Below are 24,240 nucleotides of genomic sequence, written 5' to 3' on the forward strand. Positions count from 1 at the left end.
TTCAAACTATATTACAAAGTTATAGTAATGAATACAGCATGGCACTAACATAAAACAAATATAACCAATGAAACATAACAGAGAGCCCAGAAATAAACTCTTACATAAAACTATTATTTGTCAAAGTACCAATAATACTCAATGGGGCAGGATAGTCTCTTTTAATAAATGGTATGGGGAAAACTGGATAATCACATCCATAAGGATGAAACTGGATCCCTATCTTATACCAGTTACAAAAATTAACTTGGAATGGATTAAAGACTTCAATATAAAACCTGAAACCATAAACTCCTCATAAAGAAAACTTTAGAGAAATGCTCCTTGACATTGGTCTTAGCAATGATTTTTTTCAATATGACACTAAAAGCACATGCAACAAAAGCAAAATAAATAAGCAGGACTATATTAAACTAAAAAGCTTCTGCACAGCAAAAAGATCAATCAACAAAATGAAAAGGCAGCCTACAGAATAGGAGAAAATATTTGCAAGCCACATGTGATAATGTGTTCATATGCAAAATATAAAAAGGAACTCCTATAATTCTATAGCAAAAAACAAAACCCCCCAAACAATACAATTAAAAATGGGCAGAGGACCTGAATAGACAGTCTTCCAAGGAACATATTAAAATCACCAACAGGTGCATAAAAAGATGCTCACTATCACTAATCACAGAAAAATGCAAATCAAAACCACCATGAGATACCACCTCAAAACTGTTAAAATGGCTATTATCAAAAAGACAAAACATAAGCATTAACAAAAATGTGGAGAAAAGGGAATCCTTGTGCACTGTTGGTGAGGATGTAAATTGGTACAGCCACTATGGAAAACAATAATATAACCTAGTAATCTTAATTCTCAGTATATATCAAAAGAAATGAAATCAGGAGTTTAAAGAGAGATTTGTATTCCTATGTTCATTTCAGCATTATTCACAATAACCAAGATATGGAAATAATCTGAGCATCTGTTAATGGATGAATGCATAATGAAGATATAGTGTAGATATACAATGGATTCTTATTAAACCATAGAAAGGAGGAATTCTTGCCATTGTGACAACATGGATGGATCCTGAGGACATTATGCTAAATAAAATAACTGAGATAGAGAAAGACCAATACTGTATTGTCTCACTTATACGTGGAATCTAAACAAACTGAATTTATAGGAATAGAGAGTAGAATGATTGTTGTTCAGGGCTTGGGGTGGAGGAAAAGGGGAGATGTTGGTTGAAGGGTACAAGCTTCCAGTTAAGATTAATAAAATCTGAGGATCCCTGGGTGGCGCAGCAGTTTAGCGCCTGCCTTTGGCCCAGGGCGCGATCCTGGAGACCCGGGATGGAATCCCACATCGGGCTCCCAGGGCATGGAGCCTGCTTCTCCCTCTGCCTATGTCTCTGCCTTTCTCTCTCTCTCTCTGTGTGACTATCATAAATAAATAAAAATAAAAAAAAAGATTAATAAAATCTGGGGACCTAAGGTATAACATGGTTACTATTGTCACCATAGGTGTATTATATACTTGAAAGTTGCCAAGAGTGAATCTTCAATGTTCTTACCACCCTCACAAATGGTAATTCTGAGAGGTGATAGAGATGTTACTTATCCCTATCATGGTAATCATTACACAATATACACAATACATAAATGTTTATTAAGTTAACACATTGTACACTTTAAATGTATATGATGTTATATATTAATTATACCATAATAAAGGTAGAAAAAATTCTTATGCACTTCTATAGTTACTCAAGGTATTAACTAACTCAAATCATTATAAATTCAGAATCACTTGATTCTGTTCTCTGAACATTCAAATAATGGAGTAAATAAATAAATCTTGACCTAATCAGTTATATATCATATATTCATTTTCTCAGAGATATGACTATCCTGATCAACATCATTGTTCCCTTCTAAATGTTATTTTTCAATGTATATGAGACAGTGTCAGTTGTCACTGGTAAGATATCAGGGAGATTTTTTTCAAATTTAGTATTTCAATATTACAGCAAAACTTTGTGTTTGCCTATAATTCATACACTAGGATATTTTTAAATAAACAAATAGGAAATTATCGATTTATTATTTTTTAATAATTGGTTATTCGTTATATATTTCAGTACAAGGGATTCTTCAAAGCCCTAATACCACAATGAGTGAGACAAGATTTTCACAGATGACACACATTAACTGAAAATAGGCACATATAAATTCAGAATTTTAAGAATTTATATTTTCTAAAGAAATATAGAAAAGTAAAGAGTAGGTAAAAGTAGACTGCTCAGGGGAGTTGTTATAGGATAAGTGGGATTTTAATTACTCTTTGTTTATTTCACAAATAAGCCTTTTTCTTTGTTAAACAGAATGCTTTGAACCTGGGTCTTTTTTTTTTTGACATAAACCATAGGTAAAATGTATATCAATTCTGGATCAGCTATTGAAAAATTCTACATAACATTAAAATAATCTCCCAACCTAGGAAAACATTTTTAAAGAAAGGTCTATACAGAGCCATTTTGAATATTTCATGCAATATAACATCATAAAGATCAATTGCCTTTTTTAGTTTTTACTTACACCTGTTTTCAAGCCAGTGATCTGATTGGTGAACAGACAACATTATGGGGTCATAATGGAGACAATTAGGCCAAGATCCAGGTCTCATCTCCTGTTCTGAATAATATTGAAATTATTTTATTCATTTTAATAGCTTGGGAAAATTATTTGGCTGATTGTTGAGGAATAAGTTGGTGAAGGAAGGATTATAATAGGGAACTGGACAATACTTACTATAAATATCCCCCAATTATAATAAATTCTAGTGTCAGTTTTAGAATCTCTACTGGTAAGACATGTTAAAAGTCTCCAAATTATGATTCATTAATCAGTTCTCTAGTGTATGTCTCCACTATAGATATAACTGTCTTTGGCAAAACTTCATCATTTTATTTGTCACATATATAAATTTGAATCCTCAATGTCTTAACTTAGGCTTTTAGAATTAGAAGGGAAATCAGAGGCCAACTACTGTATCCAGGAAAGTTCTCAGAAATGCTCCTGACAGATTGTTTCCAGAGATAGTTGTCCATTTGATACGAAGAACCTCAACACTCCATAACGCAACTCTTGAAGTGGTTTGATGCTTCCAACATCTATCACAGAATTTATTCTACTGAACATTATTTCCTGCTGCCGTTCTCCACCAAATTGTGTCAATTCCTGTTATAGAACTGTATATAAGTAAGCTTAATGTCTACTTCATGGGCACTTCTCTCATTACTTAAATATGAGCCTCATCTCACCCCAGTGACAGACACAGACTGAGTGCCTATAGTTTTATGGGCAATGTGCTAGCCATCGTAAGTTTGTTCAGTCTTAATCCTATGATTTGCCCAGGGGCTTCAATCACCTCTGTTCTCACCAGGCTCCACTGAGAGATTCAAATATCAACAAACATATATCCCCCTCACATCATATATTATGAGTTATGATTATTATATATTATCACATTACATCATATATGATATCATATATCATATATAATTATATATCATGTTATATTATCATATATGATATATCATATATTATCATATAATAGTCATATATTATGATTTTACAGGCAAAAGCTCTGTAGTGTAATCACATATCTTTTACTATATAACCTTTATATGATACCTGAATTTATTACTGTTGTAGAGAGGGGGGAAATGCTCACCAATCCCATTTTCTCTTTGTGGACATGTAGGAAGACAATTTCCCAGCTTTCATTATTCATACAGGGGCCATGTAACAGGAAGCTGACAAATGTAGGGTGGTCAAAGTGATGGAAGCTTCTTCCAGGTCTGGCATAGACCCCTGTGTCACTGTCACTTTTCTCATTCCCAAACCACAATGGAATTGTCACAAACCTGAGAGAAGCCCAGATCCCTGAACAAAAACTGTCCAAACTACATCAGGTTCTAATATGAGTAGCCTGCATCAAGTCATTGAGAGTTTGTTTCTCTTTAACTTTATATAACAGAGTTTAACCTCCTTCAATTTACTGAGTAATTAATACCTGAAGTGGGTTACTGTTATAACCCCAAATGAGGTTCATGAAGTTGGCTTGGTAATTGGATGGCATGCAAGCAAAAAACTGATATCAGATGCTATAAAGATGGAATTTAGTGATATACAGTGGAAAAAAATATTAGTGAAATTGTTACTCCATAGATCCTAGAAGGCATTGCATTTGCCTAGTGAGATTATGGCACTAAGGCAAGATTTGGAAAATAAAAATGTTAGCCGTATATGTTGGGTTTTATTGTCTGTGCTTGGCAAAGGGTTATAAGATAGAGATAAGTTAATAAAATAACTTGTGAGTTTCAAATGGTTTCAAATGGAAAGAGAAGAGAGAGAATCCAGAAAAGTGGTACCTTACTTGGACAATTGCTACTAGAGCAGTATTTTCAAATAGATATATGAGTCACATAGGTAATTTAAAAAAAATGTTCACTAGGAAATATATGGCTACAAAGCCATATTGAAAAAGTAAAAAGAACTTGGTGAAATAAAATTTAATATCTTTTTAAAATTTATATAGGAAATATTATTTCAACATGCAATCAATATAAAAATGTTAAATATTTTACACATTTTTTAATCCTAAGATTTCAAAATCCAGTGTGTATTTTATACTTACATCACATCTCAGTTTGAACTTGCTACACTTAAATGCTCAGGAGCCGTACGTGACCAGTAAGTAAAACATCAGACAGTACTATCTTTTTAAGTAGAATTAGAATTTTGCAAAGGCTTTGTGTAACAATGAGCCAATTAAAGTTCTCAGTTGAGTAAAGTATTCAGAAAAGGCCAGGTTAGGGTACAGCTATTTCTGTTATATCTTTTAAAGTTATATTTTTCAAAGAATATTGAGAGTAGTCACTTAAGCACATCAATCAGAAGTTTAATAGCTTGTTCTGTGAAATGCATTGCCAAAGAACCCATACGTTCAATTTAAACATGCCTCACTCTTCAAGACTTAAAATCGAGCTTTCAGTTCTCAACTTTTCATGGACAAGAATCAGCTTTTAGGTCTATATAGGCCCTGAAGACAGTACATTTCCCAATGATCAAATCAGATGTTAAGATCAGGTATTAAAGACATTGATGAGCAGAAGAAAGAGGCCCTAATCAGGTAACCCACATTGACTCCTGGTAGGGAGTCCTTTAAAATAACTGTGAAGCTGAGTTTCAGAATTACTAAGGAGTGGTGACTACTATATTTCTCATTTGTTCTATTTTCTAAATGGTAAAGTCTATTGGATTATTCAGTTTCTATTCCTGTATATGCACCGTGACGGGAGGTATATAAATAATTTAGTGGTACATAGGTCACTGGGTGAAAAAATCACACACAGAAAAAAAAACCCATGGTGAAAATAACTGCACTTCTACCATAAAACCACTATGTAATCACACATTTTCTTATTCTCTGTGCCAACTACAGATATTCTGTGTTGAAGAAGACAGCTTCACAAGATGGAAGGAGCCTACTCTGTGAGTCATTACTTGGAAAAAAGTCACTCAAAAGAACTGTTCAACCTACATCACATGCTCTTAAGCTACGAGATTTTTCTTGGTGGTTGTAGTAGGACGTGGGGAGCAGGACCTTCAGGAACCCCTTACTCTAGTGAAGCTTTTAGACTTTAGAATCAAAAAGTAGCACCTTCAGCCATTATCAAGATACTTTGCACTTAATAGACTACAGAAAAACAATGCATGAATAAATAGTAAGCCAATAGTTCAAACACCCTAAGGTGGATCATGCTTAGACTCTCACTTGAAACAAAAGATCAATTGCTGAATTTTCCCTGCACTGGAAATGTAAAGCTGGGAAGTTAAAAGAATCTCTTCATGTGTTGTGACTTTAGTGCCCACATAGAAAGCCTTGCTGTCAGTTTCAACAGTTCCTTGAAAATAGCTGGTATCTGACCGGTTTTGATCTCCATCTAATTTTGTAACTGAATACCTTGTGTCAGTGTGAGTGTGTTTGCAGTCTAGTGTAAACAATGAGAACTCTTCTTTTCTCTGCAGCTTTTCTGTTAGCCTTTCTGTAAGTGGAGCATGGAATGTCCTATGCCCTCTTTTAGCCAGAGTGGCATTGTAGGATGCAAGGGTTGCCTTGGCAACTCCACCTGATATAAGCAATAAGACACAACAGAGCATGTTTTATGGGGCAATTAATACATGTTTTGGTACATTTCAACCTGATGTTATTTGCTGCCCAAGGTGCTTATTAATAGTCCTATAAAGCATTTTGCAAACAACATTGCTCTGATAAAAATGGAAGCATTCATTTTATAAATTCAATTTCAGCAAGAACTCTGTTTTAATTACTTTACAGAGATATTTCCATTTTAAAAAATAGAATCTGATTATTAGCTAACATAGGACTGGGCCCTGAATAGGATGGAGCACAGGTAAGTTTTGAGGCATCACGCTTCTTTAAAATAGTCTGTTACCCATCACAATTTTTATTACATTCATATCTAAAAGGAAACCATGAGCCAAAGGGGCTGAAGGCATTCTGACTAGCTAGTGAATCATACCAGTTATAGGTGAAGAATTACAGTAATAATTGAAGAATGGAGTCACAGATGGTAGGTTAGATATCAAAAAAAATATATGAAAATAAACTTTTAAAGACAAGATGGCCCAAGGGAACTTTTTACAAATACATCAGCATTTCTAGGCCAACAATATACCTATTAAACATAAATTAGACTAGAAGGAACATTCATCCCAACATGGATTAAGATTTATATTCTTAGAAAATTGAAGATAAATATCTTCTATGTATCCCCTAGCTTTCACCCATATCTAACAAAATATATTTGATTAGCTTACGTCCTTAGTCCTCAAAGTAGGTGTTAATTCTCATAGCTCACTATGACCCACGCCAGCTATTTCTACTTGTTTGAGACTCTATCATCACCAGCTGACCAAAGCTCATAGTCTCTAACTCCCATTTTAATTTCCAGGTAGGATGAATTTAAAAACCTATACTTTGTCATTCTTTTTTTCTACTTGTGTCCTAATCAGGAAAAGGGAATATGACATAGGATGTGCAGTTTGAGGATACAGGAGACCTAGGGTTCTTAACAGAGACTTGAAAATTATTAAGACGATCTTCCTCAGCCTTTTTTATTAATAGCAAAAGCAAAACCAAAAATAAAACACCTTTCTTTGTATATCAAAATATGAAACTAAGGTTCTAGATCAGTGGCTTCTAATGATTTATTTGAATTACACCTGCTTATATGTGCCATTTTAGAAATTAAAACTAATAATTTTAATTATTAATTCATTTAAAATATTTAAATATTTTTAAAATGATGATAAATCATTGTCTGTCACCATAAAATAACTTTTTATTAAAAGTGCTTTTTCCGGAATGCCTGGGTGGCTCAGCGGTTGAGCATCTGCCTTTGGCCCACGGTGTGATCCTGGAGTTCTGAGATGGAGTCTGCTTCTCCCTCTCCCTCTGTCTCTTTCTGGGTCGCTTATGAATAAATAATTTTTTTAAAGTGCTTTTTCCAAAGCTAAACAGGTTTGTGAGCCAAATGGCATTGTTACCTTTCTACAATCTTGTTAATGTCTGGACAAATATAAGAAAGTTGGATTTTGGTATTACGTTTTTCATTTAATATGTTAGAATATATTATTTTTGCTACTACATGCAGACAATTTGGGCTTATGAAGTTGCAAAAGGAAGGAGTATTTGAATAGACTTTCTGTGTAATGGTGGATATTGTTGTTATTGTACCAAAACATGATTGTTAGTTATGATGCTACTTGCATCATAGAAACTGAAACTGAGTGAATGGCTTGTACCTTCTTACAGTTAAACCTATTTGTCTATCTTATATATTTTTTTTCTATCTTACATTTTGAATGGATTTTTTACTCTTACTTGATTTTGTAACCTCGTGTATTGATCATTTGGAATATATTGGTTCACTGAGTGATGCTGATATTCCAAATGTTAACACATTGATTATATAATATCAGAGAAATCACATTTATTAATATCATGGGCAAGCACAGAAGAGAAATTTTCATGTAGAGAAGCTGCAACTACTGTTGAGCTTCTATATGCTGCAAAACTGTCTTTTGTGACTTTCCATCTCATCAATAAAATAATTTAAAAAAAGACATGTACTCAAGGGTAGAGATTCAATAAGATTCATAATTTTTACTGATTTATCAAGGGCATTTTTAAGTGAAGCTGGCTTTCTTTTCTTCTTTTTTTCTTCTTCTTCTTTTTTTTTTTTTTTTTGGACTGCATGGCCTTGAAGAATACAAGGACTACTAATGCAATTTAGGTACCATTGCCTTGATTTTTTTTTTTTGCTAACGAGCCAGCCAGCAGCTTCATAGTAAAGGGGCTAGTAGCAACTTAGTATTATTATGAAAATACTTTTGATGTCATAGGGTTTCAGGGATCTGCGGATTGTGTTTTGACTGCAACTATACTAGATTAACATCTTGCAAGGAAATTAACCCTGAATTTACTTGATTTAAGTAAATAATTACTTAATTTGCAAATGCAATATTATAAAAATTTTCAGTAATCCTCTAATAAAGGAAGCCATAATTAAGTAACACTGAGGAAATGCAAAACATCATAAATAAGAATTTCTAGGCTTAGCGTGTGAAAAAAAATTTTCTTTTGAAGGAAATAACTTTATCACAGTAATTTTGAAGGATGATTCCTATGATATGTTTATGGGGGGCTGTATGGCTTTAAAAATATCTTGTATTGGTCACAATTGTTCATATTTTCTTACATTTTTGTGTTGATTTATTATCCCTATGGTATTGATTTTTTAAATTATGTGTCTCCAAGTTTTCAATTTATAAATTTGTTACCTTAAATTAAAAAAAAAATAAGACCCTTTTATTCTGGGTAGGTCATTTCTCCCTTAGAATTTTCTTGATAAGACACAGTCCTTAGACAATTATGTTTTTTAAAATGTGTTATGCTATTTTATAGTTGTAGACAGCCTTGTTCTGAGAACACTGCTATTTTAAAACATGGTATCTGAATAAAAGAAAAACATGGTGTCTGAAAACTATATCATAAATATAGTCAGAATAAAAACATAAATAAAACATTTCCAGTCCTTGTGCTTTTGCTATTATGGAAACTACTGTCCCTTAGAAGCACAAGGCTAGAGACATATTATTTTTTTTATGATTTTTTTTATTTATTCATGAGAAACAGAAAGAGAGAGAGAGAGAGGGAGAGAGAGGCAGAGACACAGGCAGAGGGAGAAGCAGGCTCCATGCAGGGAGCCTGACATGGGACTCGATCCAGGGTCTCCAGGATTATGCCCTGGGCTGAAGGTGGCGCTAAACCACTGTGCCATCCGGGCTGCCCAAGACAAATTATTTTAATACAATATGAGTACATATCTCATCTGAAATAAAGTAAATTAGATGTGAGTTTGCTTGGGAGCTTCAGCAGGTATTGGTATAAGGAACAATCGATGCTAAAGACGTTAAGGTAGGGTTTTTTTATTATACTGGCTTATAGAGAAATGAAGAAAGGTTCAGGACTGGTTCTTTTAGCATATGTGGGTGATGTGTTAGGAAGAACCCAGCAGACTCTAATGAGCTGTCAGGTGGCTAGATAGTCAAAATTCTCAGTATGCTGGAATAGATATGAACAAAGGCTTAATGAATATCTGGAAGGCTTAGCATGGCATCTCTCAAAGTTGTTTTGCTCAATGGTGCAAAAGTAAAATCATTTAGCATCTATTCTCTTACCTCAATGTTGAATGAGCTAACTAAAAACACTGAGTTACTGCAGGGAAGAAGTAAACTATTAACACAAAGTTCTACATCACAGATACTGGCTATTTAGCATGTTTTGAGGCCTGCATTCTGTTATGATATATTACAAGAATCTGGAAAATGATGTACTTCATAGGAAAGAGATGATGCACTCATGCAAAGAACACATGTAAAGAACACGTAAAGTCATAATTTTGTAGTACATAATCCCTAAAGAGATGAGCTATTGTTTTCTCTCTAAAGAGAAAGGAATAGTTCTATATCCTATTTCAATGTATGTGTTATGATAAAAAAAAAAACAACTATGTTTAAATAAGCAAGTACGTGTCATATGAATCAAAAAGTTGGATAAAAAGGAAAGAAAAGGATTCAGTATCTTTTTACTTGGGGAGCAAGAGGAAAAGGGGGCTACCAACTGAAAGTTTGATTAAACTGAAAATTAAATCATCTGTGCTTAGTATATAGTTCCCTCTTAAAACTACTTTGGCCCTATTTTGTAAATATATGGAAGAAGTAGGACATATAAATCATCACTGGTATAAAAATTCATCAAAGACTGGACTCAATAAATAATTGTGAACTCTAGCAATAACCTAAGTATAATTTTACTCTTCTATTTAGACTAGTTCTCTACCAGTACCAGTTACTAAATGTAAAATGATATGGATACTACCAGAAATGTTAGCTTCTTAAGGTTTTACAAAAAAGATCTAGCTTTCCCAAATTTTATATTTGTACCATTGTAATAAGAAGACTTTACTTAGAATGTGTTTATATTAGGGGAAATTTGTATTACATTTGACCTTATTTTCAAGGATTTTACAATACTGTTGAAATAGGATAGGTAAAACAAAAAGCTAAGGTCATATGTACTCATCATATTATATGATTAATAACAAAGAAGAAACACTAAATTCAATTTTTTAAATTCTGGTTATATTATGGTTTGAAAATAATCTGAGTCATATTTTAGTACCAGAAAGAAATTTAGAGAAAATGAGGCAAATCATTTATTCAAATGAAAAACATAGTGAGAACAAGATTAAAAGACTTGACCAAAACTCTGTAAGTAGAGGTAGAGTTAAATTACTTAAATTCAAACCTCCTAAATCCCTGTGGTATTTTCTCTCCATCACACTAAGCTTCTCAGTTATATGTTATGTGGATTTTTGTCAAAGCTTCATTTTGAGCCATGAAACTGGAAAATTCCAAATGAATTTTAAAAGCCATATTGATTTATTTACTTAGTTATTCAGAGTCAATTCTAAATAAAATGTTGTATATCTCATCTATTGGGATAAATGTTCAACCTTTTCAATCTTACTGTATGTGTCTACTTTGTACAACTAATTACTACCAGCCCTGAAAAAGGTTTTACATGAATCTGCATGTAAAAAAATAACTATCTAAAGAGAAAGGCAGGGCATTAAAGAATTGTAGGGTAATATTTAAGAAGGTATGATTTGGGGTCATACTAATAAATAATGGGATTCATTGTTGTGGGTTATTACAAATACTTCTGTCAAAATTTCCTACCTATGGAAAAGAAATCATTGTTCGCCTTTATAGTATAACTCCTCCAGTGAACTTGCAACACAATCTAAGAAAGACATGCTCATTAGTGGCTCATTACTTAGCTGGATAATTGCTGTTCATATCAGCAACACAAATCACAGAAAAAACTTATTAAAGTAACCTATTAATTTTTTTCCTGACGAGCTTCATTATACAGTATCTTCTCCTAATTAATGTAATCAGTACCATAAAAAATCCAAGATGAAAGAGAACTATTAGGTCATCTGCATTCAACTACCTGGAAATGGAGAGGCTATTCTTTGCAATGACCAGTCCATTAATCTCAAGCAAAGAACCTCATAGATTCTACTATAAATAACATCTTTCCCTTTAAAAAGCCCTACCTATGACATTAAGTCTTTTTAGTCATGAGAAAATTCCTTAATTTCTTTAAGAGGAGACCAGGAGTTCAAGGTCAGAGCAATTCCTTCACATGAAACTTGCAATGCTTTCTCACTCACTCCAGTATGAGGCTCCCCAATCTTAAAGATATGAAATCTAAACTACTTCCTTTGTGTGGCTTTTAAACAGTGTGGCCCACACTAGCTTCCAGTTTCAGCTTCCTAGTATTGCCTGCTCTCTTAATTTGATTGCTAACGCTCCAGGTAAGTCTTCCCAAGTGTTACCTCTCCAAGAGATTTTACAGTTTTCTCTAGCTTTGCTTTACTTTGTGCCATTCTCTCAGTTTGGAATGCCAGACTCATTCCCTTCAACTTCACAGCTGTGCAGGAAACTTCAGACTTTGGCTAGGGAATTAGAGTAGATGACCCCAAATCCTCTACCAATACTCAGATATTATTATTTGATTTCTTATCAATCCCTGAGATACCATCTGCCATTCAGATCATATAGACCATACAGACAAAATAGAAGGTCTGGAATGGGATGATTAGCACAGACATGAAAAAAAACTTAAAAAAAAAAAAGAAAAAAAAAATTAAAAAAAATAAAAATAAATAAAAAAAAAGAAAAAAAAATAATAAAAAAAAAAAGAAAAAAAACTTAAATGCTGCTTTGATTCTTGACCAGTTGCAACATTATCTATGGTTTCCACTGAATATGAAATGATAGTACATTACCATAACAGAAAACATTTCTCAAAGTTTACAAACTGTTCACATTAAAGGCACATTTGTAGAAGACAACTATGTGCAAGGATACATAAAGCAGAAATAGTTAAGCATGGCCACAGCCAGAAAATAAAGAGCTGGACGAAAATTGGAGGATCCTACAAATGCTTGATGCCACAAAGGACAATGTGGTAACAATTCAGGAATGTCACCCAGGCTATAAAGATCTAGCAAGAATTGAAAAAGTTATAGTCATGTACAATCAAATGGTTAAACCTTGTGTTTAAACCCCCTTTATCATGGGATCTGAAAAAAAAATTTTTTTTGGCAAAAGAGATAAATTTTCAAATAAAGTGATAGTCAATAGATAAATACTATCTAGAAATCTACAAATCACCCTGTTTAGTTGAACAATATAATGAGAATTGAATGATTCATTTGAAACATAAGATACTAGAATTTTGGATATATGATCACTGACAAAAAGGTGTAAAATATGAGAAATACATAGAATGGTAAGGGAAAAGGGAAAAATCAACAAATTATGGAAAGATAATTACCCAATGAATTCGAGGACTCATATTTAATGGCAAGCAAGCATAAGATAAAGTATGAGGTACTTGTAAATGTTGAACATTTTTTAAAGATTTTATTACTTTGAGAGAGAGAGAGAGAGAGCACACTCATGAGGGGAGTCAGTGGAGGGGGGGGCAGAGGGAAAAGAAGAAGGAGACTCCCCACTGAGCAGGGAGGCCTCCCTGGTCCCAATCCCAGGACCCTGAGATCATGACCTGAGCTGAAGTCAGATGTTTAACTGACTGAACAGCCCAGATGTCCCAATACTGAACATCTCTACATGAATATGGAAGTCCTAGACCTAAAAGAAGATACTTGAAAGCAGAAGAAAACCTAGAGACTTAGCAGTATGAGGAGTAGTGTACTACATGGCATAGGATCAATACAAGTATCTTGGTGTGGATGTTATTAATTCTGCTCACCAACTATTTCTATTTTCCAGTACACAGTAGCATTGTGTATTCTGGTCACCTTTAATGTTAGTTGTGGCCATGTGACATGGTTTGGCCAATAAGATGTGAGAAATTTTAAGAACTGGTGTACAAGTCTTCATATTCCCATTTTCCTGCCTTGAGAGCAATGGATGAACAGATAGGGAGCTTCCCTCAACCTCGATCCTTTAATGAGGATTACATGAAGTACAACTTTCTACCAACCAAAAATTGATAAGAATGTGGACAAAAAAATGAAGTTTTGCTCTTTTAACTCAATGAAATTAGAGGAACATTTTCAGCATAAACTACATCATCTTGAATGATATATTTACCTTGGGGGAAACTGTTAAAATGCATCCATCTCTTTAGTGCACTTGCTATATTTATTGTATAGCATGGCAAATGTTTGGTTAATGACTCTTTCATGCATAAAGACAGAATGCATATCTTCCTTATTTTGTATCCCTAGGGCCTAGCACAATACCTGTTGTTTAACAATATATCTAATGCATTTTTTTCATCTAATGCATTTTTATGGAAGTAGGGAAAGAGGAAAAGAAATGAAAAAAGGAAGGATTGATGCAAGTGTCTTGGGTTTTTCATGATGATTGCATATATGAAAGAATGATCTATTCCAGAGAGTTTGTGAATTCTATTTACCCCTTTCAAAGATGAATCCATTCTAAAAAATAAAAATAAAAAAAACACCTTCAAATAACTGTAATGCTGCAATCATACAGGGAATATTTCTCAAAAAATAGAGTCTGTAAACCTTTTAGGTTGTTCACAAGTTATACAACAAATTTTAAAATATAAGTTTCCAATGGATGTCCATATTGTTTTTAAAGGATATTCTGGCTTTATTTGCATGACCACCTCAGTGAATAATGGATCCTGAGATTATGTTAATGTTACAGTTGATTTTGGTCCACATAAAAGCTAAGTGAATTTATGGCATGGAATAAAAGAGAAGGCATAAAAAAGTGTAATGAGCAACCCTTATTTTGCATATACAAACTTCCAAGAATTCAATAGCAGTTAATTGAGTAGTAAGAGTAAATGAAGGGTTTTTACTTAAAGTTATTTTTATATACTCAGTATTTTGTTTTGGAGGTGTTTAACTAGTTGCCTTATTTTCATTGCCAACAAACTCTCAGAGGGTGCTATGTTGCTGGTCTGAGGACCATGCTTCAAATAGCAAAAATCTAGATTTTAGTAAAATATTTATTTAGTTTCCTCAGTCTACAATCTGTCTCTGAAGTAAAAAAATGAAGAAGCTACATTGACCTTTCTATTCAAACTTGGTCAAGTTGAAATCAGAGCCCAGATACAGGCTAAACACAACTCCTGATTATCTCAGAAAATGGCATTTTTCTGATAGACTCACACAGGCAGCATGTAGGATAGGTGGAGGGAGAGAAAATGTGTTTGAATCACATCAGCATTTTTAATAGATCTGAACACACATGGTAGGTAAAACATTCACAATTCAGTTGAAGCTAAATTGATCATTTGATCACAGTGTTCTCAAAGTTTATTCTCTTTTAATACTTTTCATCTACTTAAGTAGTTTCACAGAATGAAAGACAATGGATTAGATTTGCAGAGTTTTGTTGGCATAATGGAAAAGAAAATCCATTTTGTGACCAGTTTGATCTATAATAATTAGTTTCACAATTATTATCCAACAGTGTCTTTGAATAATTAATTGGATAATGTTCATGTAGGTTTGAAATTACTTCCATCAAAAGGTTAACATTTATTAGATGTCATAATTATGATATGTACTAAAGGAGTTTAAAATAACAGATTAGCATAGATTTGAAGGCAATTGCAATATAATGGAAGTAAAACTGGTTGAAATTCAAAATCTGTCTGTGCTGGGATTTTTTTGATGTTACTTATCTTTAAAGGGAGATTGAGAGATGGAGCTTAATCCAGGGAAAGAGGGAAGATTTTGGAACCAATGATATCTGGGCTTGAAATTTTCATTGGCCAAGTAATTATGTGTCCTCAGACAAACCAAGTTGTCTGAACCTCAATTTCTTTATAGATGACATAGTAAGAATACTATCTTTTGGGACTGTTGTGAGTATAAGATATAATAAAGTAGTTAGTGGAGTGCATAAACAAAGCAGGCATGCAATAATTCACCATTTATAATAACCATTATCATGGTTAGTATGGAAATTTTTAAATTATTCCCTATGCTACACTTTTTATTAAATAATATATAATATGAATAATTTATTTAAATATAAAGCTTACATTTATACCAGAGTACATATTATTAAAGTAATATATTAGTCATGTTATTTTGATATTTCATGAGATCAGTTTTTATTGAAAACAGTAATCACTATTATTAATGAAATATCTGTTTAGTATGCTCAGTTGTTAAGATAAAATGAGATACTATATATGAAACTTCTTTTAAAAACTGTAAGGTAGGATATAAATATGAGTTAACTTGTCACTCAGAATGAATTGGCCACATATTGCAAGATATACACAGCCAAGATACTGATGCTCAGAGTGGGCAAAATTAGGAAAGCTAAATTCATAAGGAAACTTTATAATTCTACTTTGCCTGTTTCTACTATGCATTTACAACTGGTACTATGAGAAACATTTTAAAAGTATAAAATGTGATCCTTTGCTCCTGAGAAATTTGACGACAGAATTCATACATGAAGCATTTAGACTCTTAAATGGTAGACTGTATGGTGTTCTTTTTGTACATGTAAATATTTAGAAATCTTTGGATAACACAATCATTAAATAAGTCTGTGTGGAAGTCTTGGTATCTAATGTTTTGACTGTGAAGGTTAGGTTAGATTTGGAATGGTTGCTGCAGGCAGCAATAGACCACATTCACTTAGCTGAGGATGTCAAGGAGCATGGACAAAGAACAATGAATAAGCAAAGAACTCTGTAAGCACATCACTAATTGCAGTGAAAAGTGGATCCATGGAAGACATGGTCAGTATAGCTGGGTAGAGGATGGGCAAATTATGGAGCATCTGGATTATGATATAGCAGCATTTGGGAGCCATGTGATAGGCAGAACAGTAACACAATAAAGGCAGTGCACTCAGTTAACAATTAGGGTGGTCCTACGTTAGAAGAATTGGAATGGAGAAAAATTCTGTCACCATAAGGCTCATAAATAATGAATCTTTAAAGTATTTTCCCACATCTCATTTATATTTCAAGTGTTAAATGTGATGAAAATACTGTACAGAATTGAGAAGAGGACAAAGAGTCCTATTATTATATGCCAATGTTAGATCAAGAAATCATTTGTTCAAGAAAACAAATTACAAATGAAGTCAGAGATGGTAAGAAACTCAGTTTGTAAGCAAAAGTGGGAGGTTCTTCTACAAAACAAGGGTTTCTCTTTCTGCATTATATGATGATATAACTGAAAAGGAACTGGTAGCATCCAAAATCATGAGAGTTACTAAATTTGTATTCAGCATGTCACAGGATTATGCAAAAACAACAAATGCTACAATCCTTGCATTTGTATTCTAGCACTTGATGCCAAAGGCCCTTAGTTCCGTTTCATTAGAAATCACCAGTTATTTGGACTAGCATGTGAGCAATATGTCAAACATAGAAAATATTGCAATTCATAAAGTATTTCCAAAGAATATCTTGTTAAATCATCATTAATTTAAATATGCTTTTGTATTTCTTCTAAAGTAAGCCCGACTGTCTTTATGGTGTTGTGTTCTCCAGCACAGTGGGCTTTTATCAACTGTTTTTATACCTAAATAATGTACATCATTATGGAAAACTCATTGTACTCTACATATATGAATTCACCCTGTCCATGTTATCCCCAGGTCTTAAAAGATGGAGCTCCTATTTTATATTACATAGGGAAACAATAATTTTGCTAACATGTACTACTGACATGCCTGAAGTAATTGCCCAATTCCATCTACCCAGTTAAATTAACAGATAATTCAGTAAAACACCAACAAATAAAACAAAAAGCAGTAGGTACAAAATACGAACAAACATGTACGTACACACACACACACACACACACACACACACACCCCAATAGACTATTTGGGTCACTAATTTTTTTTTTACTCAAATTGCTTGAACAGTTTAGTAAAGTTGGATATTTTCTATGTGATTCCAAGCTGAGTATTCAATTACATTTTTATTCCACAACTGGCATTCACCTTTAGTTTAGCTTTGAAGAACATTTATTCACTCATTTGTTCACCACCTTACTACCTTTTAAGCATCACACACCATGCTCAAAGCTAGAGATTTAAAGATGAGTATCATCAGGACCCTGACCTTGAACAGAAACTGAGTGTCTAATGTAGGAGGCAGAAACAAGGCAGTTTAACATCATGGCAAATTCTGAGGGTTCTTACAAAAAGGAACACATGAGAGGGCATATATTCATTCACTTATTTTTTTGTGGTTAAAGAAAAGAAGGCACATAAATTCATTTACAAGTGAAGGATGGAGGAGTCAGAGAAACCTTATTAGGTTTAGAGGACAGTTTAGCGTCTTGAAGGACAAGTAGTTTTCTACGTGGCACCTGTGGGATGTTCTAGGAAGCAGGAAGAATGAAGGCAAAGGAGCAAAACAAAACGTGCAAGCATGATACTTGAAGAATTCATCACTGTGCAGTATTAACTGTAAAGTGCAAGTTGAGAAAAAGTAGGAGCTTACACAAATGTGATTAGTGAAAGCAAAATCACTGAAAACCTAGAGGGCTCTAGAAAAGTTTAAGCAACAGAGTGCCATGATAGCACATCTATTCCAAAACACACAAGTGGCAATGAGGAGAGTGAATGGGAGTGAGGTACCACTAGGAGATAAACATTAATTAGCAAGTTATAGTCTATCTCAACCATATAATTTTTATTAAGCACAGCATATGCAGAGACCTGGTAGTTCATTATGGGATGCAGTCACTCCATTGATATTTTACCTATTCATCCTTCATTTTCTCCCAGGGCTGACATACAGCCAAATTATAGTTAAGCTTTACTAATTCCATTCCAGATGGCAGAAAACCACTACCTTGAGCCCCAGAAGAGCCTTCCACTTGCTGTTCCACTCATATCAGTCTCTCTTGGGGCATCTCAAGATTTCTAAATCTACAGGATCTTGCTTTAAGTCTATAGTCAGCATCCTTCTTGGTGGGTGGGTGCCAAATACATAGATTTTTAAATATTTTGAATGTTAATCCTGCTAATCATCTATCTCTCATTTTATACAAGTCTCCCTCTTGTTCTTGACTCTTGGCTCTCTCCTTGGTTTATCATCTTGTTTATTTCTCTTTGGACTTCATGCATTCTGTCTCTCCAGCCACTCACCTTTTGTGTTCTAACGTGGTGCTATTTGACATTTTCTCACTGCTTTTGACTAACTTGTTAATACTCTTGATGTTTTGAAAACTACTTCAAATCTCTGTGCTAGGAAGGACAGGACAGATTCCAGCCAGTTCTTACTTAGAACACACAAAAGAGAGGAGATTCTGATATTAGATAATCCACAGAGACTCAGGATTTCATCTAAAACACATCACATGAAGGATGAGATACAGCAAACAGATTTGAAAGTTATTTAGAAAATAAATTACATAGATTTATAAAGGATTAACTATGGATAATTAGAAAGGGAAGCTGGCTAGGGTATTAGGATTATTCGGAGGTTTCTGATGATTCTGAGGTAGATAGCATTGTTATCATTTGATACAGAGAAACCAGGAAAGACTACTTTGGGAAAGAAGAAAGACTAACCCTAACTTTGGAAAAAATTAGTTTGAGGTCCTCTGTGATATCACATGATGATGCTTGAAAACACAGACTGAGAACTTGTGCATATGTAGGTATAATTTAAATCAATGAGTATACATAGTATTACCTACAAAGAATATTTGGCAAAAAAAAAAAGAAATGATTATAGAGAACACTACCATTTATAGAGTTCATAGAGAAAAAAAAATGGGACAAAATAGAAAAAGAAATGGTCTGGGGCATCCCAGGTGGCTCAGCAGTTTAGCACCACCTTCAGCCCAGGGTGTGATCCTGGAGACTCGGGATCGAGTCCCACGTCGGGTTCCCCATATGGAGCCTGCTTCTCCCTCTGCCTGTGTCTGCCTCTCTTTCTCTGTGTTTCTCATGAATAAATAAATAAAATATTTAAAAAAAAAGAAAAAGAAATGGTCAGAGAGTTAGGAGGAATATAAAATTGTCATAGAAACTAGTAAAAGACAGTTTTGAGGAAAAGACAATGTCATCATTGTCAAATAATGCAGGGAGCTTGGATAGGAAAACAAAATAGCAGGTCTACTGATACAGACTGATATCAGACCAAATTCAGTGCCATGAAGAAAGTGCCATACTAATTATTGTGGGGTTAAAGGGTAAATAAGAGGTAACAACCACTGCTAGATGGGCAACAACCATCTAGCTCCAACCAATGATGTGGATGGAGCTAGAGTATTATGCTAAGCAACATAAATCAGTCAGAGAAAGACAAATACCATATGATTTCACTCACGTGGAACCTAAGAAACAAAACAAATGATCAAAGTTGGCAGGGGCAGGAGGGGCAAACCCAGAAACAGGCTCTTAACTATAGAGAACAAACTGGTGGTCACCAGAGGGGAGGTGGGATGGAGATGGGTGAAACAGGTGATGGAGATTAAGGAGGGCACTTGTGGTGGTGAGCACTGAGTGTTGTATGCAAGTGTTTAGTCACTATATTGTACACCTGATACTAATATTACACTGTATGTTAACCTCCTGGAATGTAAATAAAATGAAAAGAAAAGCATATGGGAAGAAAAAGAAGTGACAAGAAAGAAGGGGACATTTTGCTTTAGGAGGTTGGTCGAGATCAGAATAGAACAAGCAAGAGATGTTTGTACTTGTCATGTTTTCCCCACTTAGAAATCAAAACTAATGTAAACGATATTACAGTTTTATAACTCATCTCTAATAACCAACTATGTCCAAGAGAACATACTAAAACACAGTCCCTGCTTTTAAAGATGTTCAGATTCACTTTCATTGTGCGCTAACACATAAACAAGGGAGGATTTGTTTTTAAAAACAAATCAAGGCAATTAAGAAAGAGCTATTGTCTAGCATACAAGTTAATTTCACAGGAATAATATGAATTATACGTTATAAATTCTCAAGACTATTGTTTTGTTTACAAAGATAGAGAGAAAAGGAGAGCTGAATGGTCTTCCATTTGTGTCTCCCGCTTCACGTTCTTATTTTCTGCACTGGATCTCTACAACAGTTTGATCTATAGGAGCTATATCAACACCTTCTTATTCTAATTTTCTGTAGGATTCAGTCAATGGGAAACCATGAAAGGGATTGATGTGAAAAAGAGTGATATCAGACTATTTATTTCCCTGACTTCCTCTTCAAAGGGTCGTTTTGCCTAGGACACTCTACTGAGAATCACAGAGCCTGTCATACATGGTGCCCTTTCTTCCTGGTTTTGTTTACCATTCTAGCTCTCTACCTTGTCAGGTCTTAGGATCTTAACTATGGGATACCATATATTTTTGTGTGTGTGTGTGTGTGTGCGTGTGTGTGTATGTATTTTTTTTTTCTTGGCTATACTTTGCTGACCTTTGTATATAATAGTCCATTTATAAATTTATTATTTTTTTAATTTTTATTTTTTTGAGTGGGTCTTCTGTTTCCCACTAGGATTCTGACTGATAGGCAAAAGCTTCACGAAACAGATAGAAACTATAACCAGGCTCTATAGAAAGGATTTGAGGGATTGAAGCCCATGAGGAAGAGGTTAAAAGAAAGAGAAATGAACAAAAATACTTTAAACAATGGCCTAAGGATGGTACAAGGTGGATTTACAAGACTATAAGTAGGTTAATTTTGATAAACTAGACAATTCATGCTGTGAAAATGGGGGAAATAGGCTGTAATTATTACTTTAAAGCAATGGTTGTCAACCAGGGAGGAATTTGCCCCTAGGGGACATTTGGCTACATCTGGAGACATTTATGGTTGTCAAGACTGGTTGGGGGGAGGGGGCTGAGAGATGGTGCGGGGGGGCGGGGGGGGAGCAGTGAGGGAAATGCTACTGATCTCTAGTGGCTAGATCCCAGGAATGATGCTAAGCATCTTACTGGACACAGGATAGCACACAAAAAATGATCTAGCTTCAAATGTCAATAATGCCAAGGTTACAAAACCTTACTTCCCTGCTAACTGTGGAGCACATTCAGTACCCCTTCACTGCTTGTCCTTCCAGGAAAATGTAGCTTGGCAACAAAGATTCATTAATTACTTCAGCAAGTACTGATTCTATGCTTTGTGAACAACACCAAAAAACACTGTATTACAAGCGTATCAAAAAGATACGCTTGTACCTAACCTCCCAGAGCTTTGAATCACGTGGAGAAAGACGACACTTGTCAAATAATCATGCAAATAAATGTAAAAGAGAAGCTATGTTAAGTGTGGCCACTGAAAATATAGCAACTTAAAATGGGTATGGGAAGGGTTGGTCTAATCTGAGATCAAAAAAGACTTGCCTGGACAGAAATTCAGTAGGAACTAAGTAAGTCAGGGAAGAAAGCTAAATTCAGAGGAGACAGCATGTGTAGTCACTGGGGATATGAACAACTGGCCAAGCCCATCCATATATGTATATGTACATGTATGTGTGTACTTGAATTGTAAAGTATATTGCTTCCTTGATAAAGTATTTTTATTTGGGGGCACCTGGCTGGCTCAGTAGGTAAAGTGTCGGACTTCAGCCCAGGTCATGATCTCAGGGACCTGTGATCTAGCTCCAGGATGGGCTCCCATCAGCAGGGAGTCTGCTTCTTCCTCTCCCTCTGCCCCTCCCCCAGGCTCATGCTTTCTCTCTCTTGCTCTCTCAAATAAATGTTTAAAAATATATATTTTTATTTCATGGCTGAATTTGTGTTTGAAACTGTTTTATCTCCAACTAGAGAATGAATTCACCAGAACTAAGAGCTGTTGCCTATTCTTTGGAGGCTTCCATATCTATAAGGAATAGTCTATAAATGGCACTAATTATAATCTGTTCAGTGGCTAATCATGTGCAAAACTCTAGATCCAAAATTTTTGACAATGTCACTCATATTGAAGAAAACTTGAGTGCATGTTCGTGGAGAGATGAGGGTAACAGTTTGAAAAGGAGCTATCCCAAATCTCCTTAGACCTTATATTCTAGACCATTTCATCTGTAATGCTTGGTTCCAGTCTGCTGTAGTACAACATTAATAAAAACTCCCAATTTGGAGCACTGGGTGAAAGCACAGGAAACTGAGCAGCAGACCTGGTATCTACCTCCAGCTCTGCTCTAACAACTCTGATACACAGCAACTTCCTCAAACTGTAGATCTGTTTCTCTCTTGCTAATGAGATGTATTAATAGAATTCTCATTCTACATTTTTAAGACAACAATGATACCATGTCTTTAAGACAGTACTAAAATGCATAAAGTACCATGCATATGTAAGGGCATATGCAGCAATTTGAGAAAAAGAATTGGGAATTCACAACTTAAAAAGCATCCACATGAAATTCAAAATGCAAAACATTGGCCAACATCCAAAGAGAGTAACAACCACAATAAAATTGGCAAGGCAAGCATTTACCCTTGAAAGCACAGTTCAAACCAGGAAGGAGCTGATTGATACCCACTGCTGAGACTGCCAGAGAAGGCTATTGTGGGAAGCCCATCTGTGATAAAGAAATCAACATCAAAATGGCCACAATATGGCATCTAGATCCTAATAGAAGCCTTGCTAGGACAGAGGTATTGATAACTTCAAAGCAGACAACCCTGAAGTCTGCTTTCTGATAGGTAAGGGCAAATAATACTTCCATCATTAGAAAAATTTCTAGAAGTGTTTCCTCAACTGCACTATTTTACAACATAGAGCTAGTCAAATTCAACTGTAGAGGGCATGTATCAAATAATGTCTCACACATTTGCCTCAAAATCATGGAGATGGATATGGCAAATAACTAATTCCTGACAGATATTTCGGCTTTCCCCTTACACAGTGTGGATGAAAAATCAACAAGAGAAATATGAACCTGCTATCCATATATTTGAATTTCACAGGCATTTATCAAATGCCTACTTTGTGCAAATCATGGTTGTAAGACTGTAGGAACAAACATTAGGCAATTAAATAATTGCTTAGATAAAAAGCCTATTTGGTGGAAACAGCATTGTAGGAGAGTCAATGATCAAGCTCTTCTAAAATCTACCTCATATGTTTATGCCGGAGGCTGGCAACTTACCCCTGTATACTTCAGTTTGCTAATAGTAAAAAGAGAAGTGGATTGGAACAAAATAATAGTAAACCCAATGTGTATAATTTGTTGCCTCTTATGGATGAATACTATATGAGGACTTTTTACAACTATGACTTATTTAAAGCTCACAAATTTAAAGCAAATGTTTGACGTAAATATCCATGTTTAATAAAGGAGGAAACTAAAGGTGAATTCACAGAGCCAAATTTACAAAGTGACAAGAGACAGAGCTGGGATTGAAGCCTATATTCTTTCTCTTCCCATTCTAATATGGGGGGCAAGGTGGCAGCAGGATAGGGGGTGGTAAACAAGCATGTATTCAATTTTACTACCATTTTGTAAGGTTCGATAATAACATCAATCATTGCCTTTTCAGATGAGGTCTCTAGGTTCATCTT

The 24,240-nt window shown here is 34.5% G+C and overlaps 1 protein-coding gene and 1 long non-coding RNA gene across 11 annotated transcripts in view; one reads left to right on the forward strand and one right to left on the reverse strand.

Annotated features, from left to right (window-relative positions):
* Nucleotides 1-24,240, reverse strand: part of RIT2 (Ras like without CAAX 2) — a 468,395-nt gene that overhangs the window by 65,250 nt on the left and 378,905 nt on the right. The gene's annotated exons all lie outside the window — the stretch shown is intronic.
* The window catches only part of LOC140635194 (uncharacterized), a 36,686-nt gene continuing 17,269 nt past the window's right edge, over nucleotides 4,824-24,240 (forward strand). For both annotated transcript variants that reach the window (XR_012032561.1, XR_012032562.1), the window contains exons 1-2: nucleotides 4,824-5,191; nucleotides 5,504-5,553. This is a non-coding gene — a long non-coding RNA (uncharacterized lncRNA). The remainder of the gene's footprint in view (nucleotides 5,192-5,503; nucleotides 5,554-24,240) is intronic.

This window comes from Canis lupus, chromosome 6 (assembly GCF_048164855.1).
Source record: "Canis lupus baileyi chromosome 6, mCanLup2.hap1, whole genome shotgun sequence".
NCBI classification, from domain to species: domain Eukaryota; kingdom Metazoa; phylum Chordata; class Mammalia; order Carnivora; family Canidae; genus Canis; species Canis lupus.